The sequence below is a fragment of the Moschus berezovskii genome, chromosome 12 (assembly GCF_049115385.1).
Source record: "Moschus berezovskii isolate FMDL1 chromosome 12, NW_MosBer_1.0, whole genome shotgun sequence".
NCBI classification, from domain to species: domain Eukaryota; kingdom Metazoa; phylum Chordata; class Mammalia; order Artiodactyla; family Moschidae; genus Moschus; species Moschus berezovskii.
In genome coordinates, this window is record NC_142471.1 from 9,990,143 (window position 1) to 10,000,000 (window position 9,858).

Below are 9,858 nucleotides of genomic sequence, written 5' to 3' on the forward strand. Positions count from 1 at the left end.
TCCAGCTTGTGCCTCATCCAGCCTGGCATTTTGCCTGCTGTACTCTGCATATACGTTAAATAGACAGGATGATGGCATACAGCCTTGACGTACTCCTGTCTCAATTTTTAACCAGTTTGTTGTTCCATGTCTGGTTCTGACTGTTGCTTCTTCACCTATGTATGGATTTCTCAAGAGGCAGGTAATGTGGCCTCTTATTCCCATCTCTTTAAGACTATTAATAATATTCAACAAAGCACATAGGAAGTAAGGTGTTATGGAGGGTAACAAAGTTTCATTAAGTTATGAAGTAGCATGAAGGATATGTTGTATACAAATAGGTATAATATGTGGCAATTTGGGTCGTCAGGAGATGCTTCATGGATGGGATTGTAGTTGAGGTTGGAGTTGAATGATGAGTAGAAATTGGACAAAGGCCAAAGATAGGAAAATTAGATGTATTTGTGAAAAATAGAGAATTATCTAATTTAGTGTATTGTTGTAAGCATTTGGTGTAGGCTGGAAAATTAGGTTGGATCCAGAATATGAATACCAGATAGGGAAGATAGGTCTTAATTTATTACACAGTGAGATTTCCTTACCCCCAGCTTTATTGAGGTTGTAATTAACAAACGTAGATATTTGAGCTATAAAATGTGATGTTTTTATGTGTATATATACATGTGAAATGTTACAACAATCAAGCTAGTTAACATATCCATCACTCACATGTTACAATTGTTTTTTAGGTGCTGAGAGCATTTAAGATTAACTCTCTTAGTAAATTTCAAGTATGCAATCCAGTGTTCTGAACTATCCTTACTATGCTGTGCATTAGATCTGCAGAATCATTCATTTTGGATAACTGCAACTTTGTACTCCTTGCCCAGCATCTCTGCTTTTCCTCTAACTCCCACTCCTTGGCAACAGCCATTCCACTTCTTTTATGAGTTTGACTGTTTTTGATTCCACATATAAGTGAGATTATGCAGTATTTGTCCTTCTAAATCCAGTTTTTTTCACTCAGCATAATTCCAGGTTCATTGATGTTGTCATTGAATGTCAGCATTTCTTTCTTTTTTAAAGACTGAATAACATTCCATTCTATATAACACATTTTAAAATAAGCAGAAAATGGTTGGATTCACACCTGCCATTTTTTAAAATATGCCTCCTTTGTTGTTGTTCCTCTGTTTCTGATTTTTCTTTTGTTAATGGTTAGTGTGGCATTTTGAAAACTTGTTTCTTTAAGTTTATATCTTTTCAGCTGTGCTTTTAATAGTTACTGTAGGGATTACAATATGCCTTATTTTAACTCATTGTTGTAACTTCCAAGTCTACTTCAGATTAATACTGACTTAATCCCAGCAAAATATAGAAACTTTACTCCACATAGCTTCATTCGCTTTGTATTGTTATCATATATATATGTCTATTTATTATATATGTACATATATATAAATGCCTTACCTCACATAATTACTATTCTTTTTTTATGAGAATATTTAAGACTTTCCCTCTTAGCAACTTTAAGGTATATAATACAGTATTATTAACTGTAATTGCTGTGCTGTAGATTAGATCCTCAGAATTTACTCATTTTAAGTTCGTACTCTTTGCAAATATTTCCCCCTTTCCTCTGGTAATCACCATTCTAGTCTCTTGTTTCTGAGTCTCTGGCTTTTTAAAACATTCCATATCATATGCTATTTTTCTTTGTCTGATGTCTTATTTAGCACAACAACCTCAAACTCCATATTGTCATAAATGGCATTATTTCCTTCTTTCTCATGGCTGAATCATTCTCCACGGTTTGTCTGTGTGTGTGTATGTGTGTATGTGTGTGTATGTGTGTATAAATATATATATAGATGTATATATGTATTTGTATATATATGTGTGTATGTATAAATATTTCACATCTTCTTTTCTCCATTTACCGTTTATTCATTGATAGACACTTAGATTGTTCCCTTATCTTGTCTATTTTGAAAAATGTTGAGGTGAACATAGGATTGATGATATCTCTTTGAAGACTTTAGATCCATATCCAGAAGTAGAATTACTGGATCATATGGTAGATTTATGTTTAAGTTTTCTTTATACTGTTTTCCATAGTAGTTACACCAATTTAAGTTCCTACAAGAGTGTTAAAGTGTTTCCTTTACTCTGTGTCCAGCTGAGTGCTTGTTATTTCTTTTTTTTTTTTTTTATAATAACCATTTTAACCAGTGTGAAGTAATATCTCATTGTGGTTTTGATTTGTATTTTCCTGAATAATTAGTGAGGTAGAACACTTTTTCTTATACCTGTTGGCCATTTGTTTGTGTTCTTTGGGAAAATGTCTGTTCACTTTCTCTGCCAGTTTTTAAACCAGATTGTTTGCTATTGAGTTATATACATTCATTTTACATTTTGGATATTTATCCCTTGCCAGAGGTATGATTTACCTTTTCGTTTTGTTGGTGGTTTTGTTTACTGTATAGAAGCTTTTTGCTTTGATGTAGCACTACTTATGTAGTTGTTGCCTTTGCTTTTGGTGCCAAATTAATATATATATATATATTGCCAAGGCTAATGTCAAGGACCACCCCCGCCCCATACTCTTCTAGGAGTATTACACCTTCAGGTCTTACCTGCAAGTCTTTAAATGATCTTGAGTTGATTTTTACGTGTAGTGTGTAAGATGGCGGTTCAGTTTCATTCTTTTACATGTGACCATACAATTTTCTTAGCACCACTTATTGAAGAGATTATCCTTTCTCTATTTTGTATTCTTGGCTTCAGTGCTGTGGATGAATTGACTATATGTGCCTGGATTTATTTCTGGGTTTCTGTAATGTTTTATTGGTCTATGTGTCTTTTTCATGTTTGGATTACTATGCCTTTGTAATGTACTTTAAATTTAGGAAGCATGAAGCCTTCTGCTTTCTTCTTTTTCAGGACAACCTTGGCTGACCTTGGCTGTTTGAGATCTTCTGTGGTTACAGCTTTTAGGACTGTTTGTACTATTTGTGTGAAAAATGAAATTGGAGTTTTGACAGTGCTTGTATTGAACCTGGAGATCACTTTTGGTAGTGTAGATATTTTTATAAGATACTTCTTCCAATCTTTGAGCATAAAATACTTTTCTGTTTATTAGAAGAGTTTTGGTGTGCTTTTTAGGATTTTTGATGTATAATATTAGGTCATTTGCTTATAGAAAGAGTTCTGCTCTTTTCTTTTCAGCTTGAGTGCCTTTTATTTTTCTTTCCTTCTTGCTTTGGTTAGGACTTCAGTACTGTTATGAATAAAAGTGGTGAGAGTGGATATTCTTGTAAGGCAACTGTGGTAGCAATAAGTTCTCCATCATTTTTTATCTTGGAATGTCTTCATTTTAATTAATGTTTGAAAAATTGTTTAGCTCTATATTGAATTTTGGGTTGACAACTTTTTTCTTTCAGTTCTTTGAATAAGTCATCAACTGCTGTCTGTTCTTTCTTGATTCAAATGAGAAGTCAGCAATTAATCATATTGTGATGAGTAATTTTTTGTCTTGCTGCTTTAAATATTTCCTTTTTGTTTTTCTCTTTGACTTTCAGCAATATGAATGTTTTTCATTAAATTTTGGCAGCTTTTGGATTTTATTTATTCAAATATATTTTCTATTCTTTTATTTCTTTCCTATTCTTCTGGCAGTCCCATTACATTTATATTGATATTATTCCATAGGGTTTTGAGGCTTAATTGTTTTTTCCCACTGTATACTTCCAGTTTAATAATTTTTGCTGAATGATCTTTAAGTTCACTGAAGTTCACTTTTTCCTTTCATTTTAAATCTGATGCTGGGCCCCTCTAATATATTTATCATTTAAGTTATTATACTCAAATATAGAATTTCCATTTACTCCTGTTTGTATAATTCATATATCTTTGTTGAGCATTTCTATTCATTGATTCACTATTATCGTACTTTATTTCTTTAAATGTTTTTTTCCCTTCAGTTCTTTAAATATGTTACTGTTTAGTTGCTAAGTTGTGTCCAACTCTTTGTGATTCCTTGAACTGTAGTCCACCAGGCAAGAATACTGGTGTGGGTTGTCATTTCCTTCTCCAGACTTTAAATATATTTATGTTTAAAGTTTTCTTTGAAGTTTTATCTGCTAACTCCAGTATCTGGGGACACTCATTGACCATTTCTCTTGAGTATTTTTTTCTCTCAGTAAGTATAGGTTACACTTTTGCCTACATTTTTAAAAGAAATTATAAGAATTTCTCCTTATAACTGAGTGAGGATGATTTTTAAAATGTAGCTTATAAATCTTTTTGTCTTTCCCAATTTAATCCTTGAACATAGAAAGTGTCACTAAAAAGTGTCATACTTGAGCTTTCATACATCAATATACACAGATGCTCTAGTTATCATTCTTAAAGTATTATTTGTGTTACCAGTAGCCCACTTCTGGTCTAAATTATGTGCTGGGGGGAATGGAATTTTTGATGCCTCAAATTGTATTGGTATCCTTTTATCTTAAGCTACATGTATGTAAATTACACAGATTAATAGGACTCTCGAGTATGTCCAGATCACCTAACATTATTTCAGGTTCAGTTCAGTTCAGTTCAGTCGCTCAGTCATGTCCGACTCTCTGCGACCCCATGAATCACAGCAGGCCAGGCTTCCCTGTCCATCACCAACTCCCGGAGCTCACCCAAACTCATGTCCATCGAGTCGGTGATGCCATCCAGCCATCTCATTCTCTGTCGTCCCCGTTTCCTCCCGCCCCCAATCCCTCCCAGCATCAGAGTCTTTTCCAGTGAGTCAACTCGTCGCATGAGGTGGCCAAAGTATTGGAGTTCCAGCTTCAGCATCAGTCCTTCCAATGAACACCCAGGATTGATCTCCTTTAGGACGGACTGGTTGGATCTCCTTGCAGTCCAAGGGACTCTCAAGAGTCTTCTCCAGCACCACAGTTCAAAAGCATCAATTCTTTGGCGATCATCTTTCTTCACAGTCCAACTCTCACATCCATACATGACCACGGGAAAAACCATTGCCTTGACTAGACGGACCTTTGTTGGCAAAGTAATGTCTCTGCTTTTTAATATACTATCTAGGTTGGTCATAACTTTTCTTCCAAGAGGTAAGCGTCTTTTAATTTCATGGCTGCAATCAGCATCCGCAGTGATTTTGGAGCCCTTAAAAATAAAGTCTGACACTGTTTCCCCATCTATTTCCCATGAAGTGATGGAACCAGATGCCATGATCTTCGTTTTCTGAATGTTGAGCTTCAAGCCAACCTTTTCACTCTCCTCTTTCACTTTCATCAAGAGGCCTTTGAGTTCCTCTTCACTTTCTGCCATAAGGGTGGTGTCATCTGCATATCTGAGGTTATTGATATTTCTCCCGGCAATCTTGATTCTAGCTTGTGCTTCTTCCAGCCCATATCACAAATACAGCTGAAATATCTACTTAGTTTTTTAACTCTGCTATATATCTCTCTCGTCAAAATTTTTCAGCCAGAAAGTATTATATCGCCCACTGACATAATGCCTCATATCTTCAGACAACAGGGAATGATCCCTTTATCCAGATATACCCACAGGGCATCACCTAAGGAGGATCATTTTAATGCCTTACTACACTTTTACTTTTGCTAGTACTTTCCCAGGGAGCTCATACTGGGTAATGGATTTAGGAACTGTCCCTAAAGCCAAAGTCATAGAGTTTGGTGGTATTTGTGGCTTTAATTCTGTGTGTGGGTTCTTCTAGAGTGTTTACACTGAGGTTTGACTTATCGATAATTAAACTGTTAAGACAAATGTACAGGAAAACAAAATGGAAAAAAGAAATGCTGGTAATTAGGGTACCCTGAAGGGGATGGTGTGATATATGGGTTTTGGGCTAGGCAAATATGCCTCTTAATAGTTTCTAGTTTAAATCAAGTCATTTAATTTTCTGACTCACCATTTACTCAATTCCAAAGTGATAGTAATATTTGTCTTGTAGAGTTTTGATGAGATTTAGAACTTTGCACACAGAGGACACTTGAAAAGTCATATATAGACATTATTATTTACATAATTGTGTCTACATGGCTATTTCCTACATTCTTAAAGTTATGTAGAAAATCCATGCAAGTGGAGTTCCTAGTAGGAATTCCAAAGTGTTGACTGTCTCCATTTGGGTCTGCTTGGAATTTCAGTTTTGAGATTTCGAGTGATATTACTGACTTGATTCCAGCTTAATTTGTTCAGACTGGTACTGAGTAATTAAGTTAGCCCTTGCCATTTTAAATTAATTTAGATGAAATTATCCAGCACGCTTTCACGGAATGAGATGCCTGCATGCACTGTATCACATGGCTAATTAAATTTGGAGACATCATCTCATCGCCTGCATAACTCGATGTGGAAGCCATGAGTATTGTTTTCACTTCCCACCCTCCTTTGGCTTTTTTTAGTGCTCTAGCTAAGTTAGAACCTGCTGATTGCCCTTAGCCACAAGTTAGTGTGAATTGTTCCCTTTTCTTTAAGCAGATTATGAGATAAGGTGGTACGGATTTTGTGACAGAGGTCATATGTCAGATGATTAGGTTGGCCAGGTTACAGTAAAAATTATTTTTTTCCCAAATATTTCAGGAAATGAGCTAATGAATAGGTTCTACCCAAATCTCTCTCTCTCTCTTTTTTTGGCAAATCTCCGCAGAGACATCTGTATGGATCATTGGAAATTTTCAGTGGGGGAATCTGCCAAGTTTGATCATTGTCTGTGGCACACTGGGCTCTTGCAGGGAGCAATGCTGAGATGTCACAGACTCTGATGTCTGACAGATACTTAGGACATACATTATTTCTGCCATAATTAGTTTTGTACACTTGATATCATGACTGTGCCTATTATTCAATATATATATATATATTATAAACATGTATGTATTTCGCTAATTCTTAAAAAAAGATTCTTGGATAGAGTGAAGCATTGCTCCAAAGTAATTTGTGGGTACTTCTGCTGATTGATTTGTTTTTGTGGTTTTTTTATTCATCCATTTATTTAGCTGGTTACTCAGCTCTAAACTCTGAATGTAATGGTGAAGCTCCATAGCTTTTTTTAACATCAGATTTCTCAAATTTGAGCCCAACTTCATGGAACATCATTGACATATATGACTGGAAGTTATGTGCTTTACATGCAAATTAGATAAGTGGGCCATTATCTAGAGTGTGGAGAGTTGGTTTATTAAGTTTTTATTGAGCTTGTGACAGACATAGGTTTGACTTGTCAGTGTTCGAAAGCAGGAGGCTGTATCCAATGAATTATTAGTAGCATGTGTGAATTTTAATAGACTCTTGCATATCATTTTGAGGCTTAATTCATAGCAGAAGCCTTTCCTCAGTTTCTCTTTGAATGTCTTGCTTTCAAAATGCCTTATATGTGTGTTCTCACCAACAATGACTTTTACTTAAGATACATGTGAATAGCAGTGATAAGAGAACAGACTCTGTATGATTTCAATACCCTCAGACCATGACATTTTTGCATCTTGTTTCATATCCCTAGTTATAGTTCCAGTGTCTCCTGGTTTGTAGTCTATGGGAACTTAGAATTTATATCCTGCTGTTGTGTGAAAATAATATAAATCTTAATTGTGCTGAATAGGTTCATCGTGCTTTTCATGTCTACTATATCCTTCTATTTTTTTGTCTATTCATTCTATTAATTTTTGAGAGTTTAAAATTGAAACTCCAAAAATCTTAATTTATCTATTTAAAAATAATTGTAATATATAGCAAAACTGAGCTTCCCTGGTGGCTCAGATGGTAAAGCGTCTGCCTGCAATGCGGGAGACCTGGGTTCGATCCCTGTGTCAGGAAGATCTCCTGGAGAAGGAAATGGTAACCCACTCCAGTACTCTTGCCTGAAGATCTCCTGGAGAAGGAAACGGCAACCCACTCCAGTACTCTTGCCTGGAGAATCCCACGGATGGAGGAGCCTGGTAGTCTATGGTCCATGAGGTCGCAAAGAGTCGGACACAACTGAGCGACTTCACTTCACTTATGTGTAACTTTGTTCTGTATTTTCCAGAACAAAGCACATTTACACATTTCTCTTGTAAATGTGTTATCATACTTCCATAATTTTAAAAATAAAAAGATACATATGAACAGGACTGACCTAATACAACATTCCTGTTACGATATACAAAAGGAGAGAAGTCGTACGGGGTGGAATGTCAAACTAATGTACCTCTAGATTTGCATTGTCGTATTTGAGTCAGGTGAATGTTAAAATAATTAGAAAAATAAGATAGACTGACATATCTACTTAATATTATGTTTAATAAGATTATATTACAAAAGATGTATGTCAAGGAGAAAATATGAACATTGAGCAAATCATATGAACCCCTATTAATTCACTAGGGATTTTCATAATTGACTGCTAATTTTGCAGGCTATGACTCTTTATCATGGTGATGTACTGTCAGTTAACCTGTTTTACCTGCTAATAGGGCCTTTCCCACTGGACCTGTGTTCTTAACAATGCCATTTGGAATGACTTGAGCTTTTCTGGAGGGAGCCAAAGGCTTGAGACCTGTGGAAACCCAGACATATGAGTTTCATCTCTTATGGTCACATTTAACCTTGTCTTTGTAAAAGCTGATCTCTCAAAGAATTTATCCTGTGATTGAGACCGGGTACATATTTCCTTCTTTAAGGAAATCTTTTGTTAATGTTTGGTGCAAAATGAGGAAGAGAAAAAGGATATGACAAGGAAAACTCCCCAGAACTATGGACTCCCATGGAATGTTTGAAAGTGTGACAATATTCACTTTCCTAGTCTGGGGAAATGTTGTGATTAGAATTTTGAAAACATAAAGAGGAAAATGTGAACTAAGATTTTCCTTATATCCAATTTAATATTTCTTTTCTACAGTATTCTGTGTATTAATAAGTCAGTGGAATACAGCACCGCAATTGTATTGGAATTGTAGGATATGTAAACATTTTAGAGGATATTTTGCCCCATATGGTAGATGTAATTTTGCTTGGTTCTTGTCTTCAGTTAGCAACTTAAACAACAGCAATGACAACTCTCTTTTTTAGAGAAATTTGATATCTCCATAGTTTGTGGACAAGTTGGCCCTCAGTGGTTATTGTGTCTTGCCAAAGGCCACTCAGCAGATGGGTGGCTGAGAAAAAACAAACCTGCGTCCACTTCAGACCATCTGTTCCACTCCAGAGAATACCGTCTTCACATTTCTTGGTAGAATATCAACTTTTGTCTTAATTTATATCTCTGTGTTTCTGAGTTTCCATTGTGAGATACATTTTTAATTAGGCTGAGAAAATGAAATTTTATTGACACTTTCGGTTTGCAGTGCATTGATTTTCTTATTTGTTGCAGAACTGTTCTTTGAAGCATATTTGAGCACATTGCCACTTAGGGATGGGGAAACTCAGGCTGATTTACCCAGAATCCTTTGCCTGGTTATGCATTTAGTCAGAATCCCATGTTCTTTGGTATGGTACCCTGCCTATTTTCTTATGCTATTAAACTATCAAAATTTAATACCTCATTAGTTTTCAAAATACATTTTGATATATCTCTGCATTACTCTGAAGGTTATTTGGTGCATGACTTTGGTTAATTGTGTGACATAGAAAGGTAAATTTGCTTGTTTTCATATTAGAATCCTAAGATTATGAAAAAAAAAAAAACAAACAACAAAACCCAAAGTAGAGATCTGCCATTAGGGCTGTAACTACTGTGTCTCTGTCTACACATTTGCTTAATTTTCCAGAAAGAGGTAAAATCGTAACTTGAGGTCAACTCATCTAACATTGAGCACTTTCGTTTGTAAGTCACTGTTTTAGGCTGGTTGTGAAGGGTGGAGG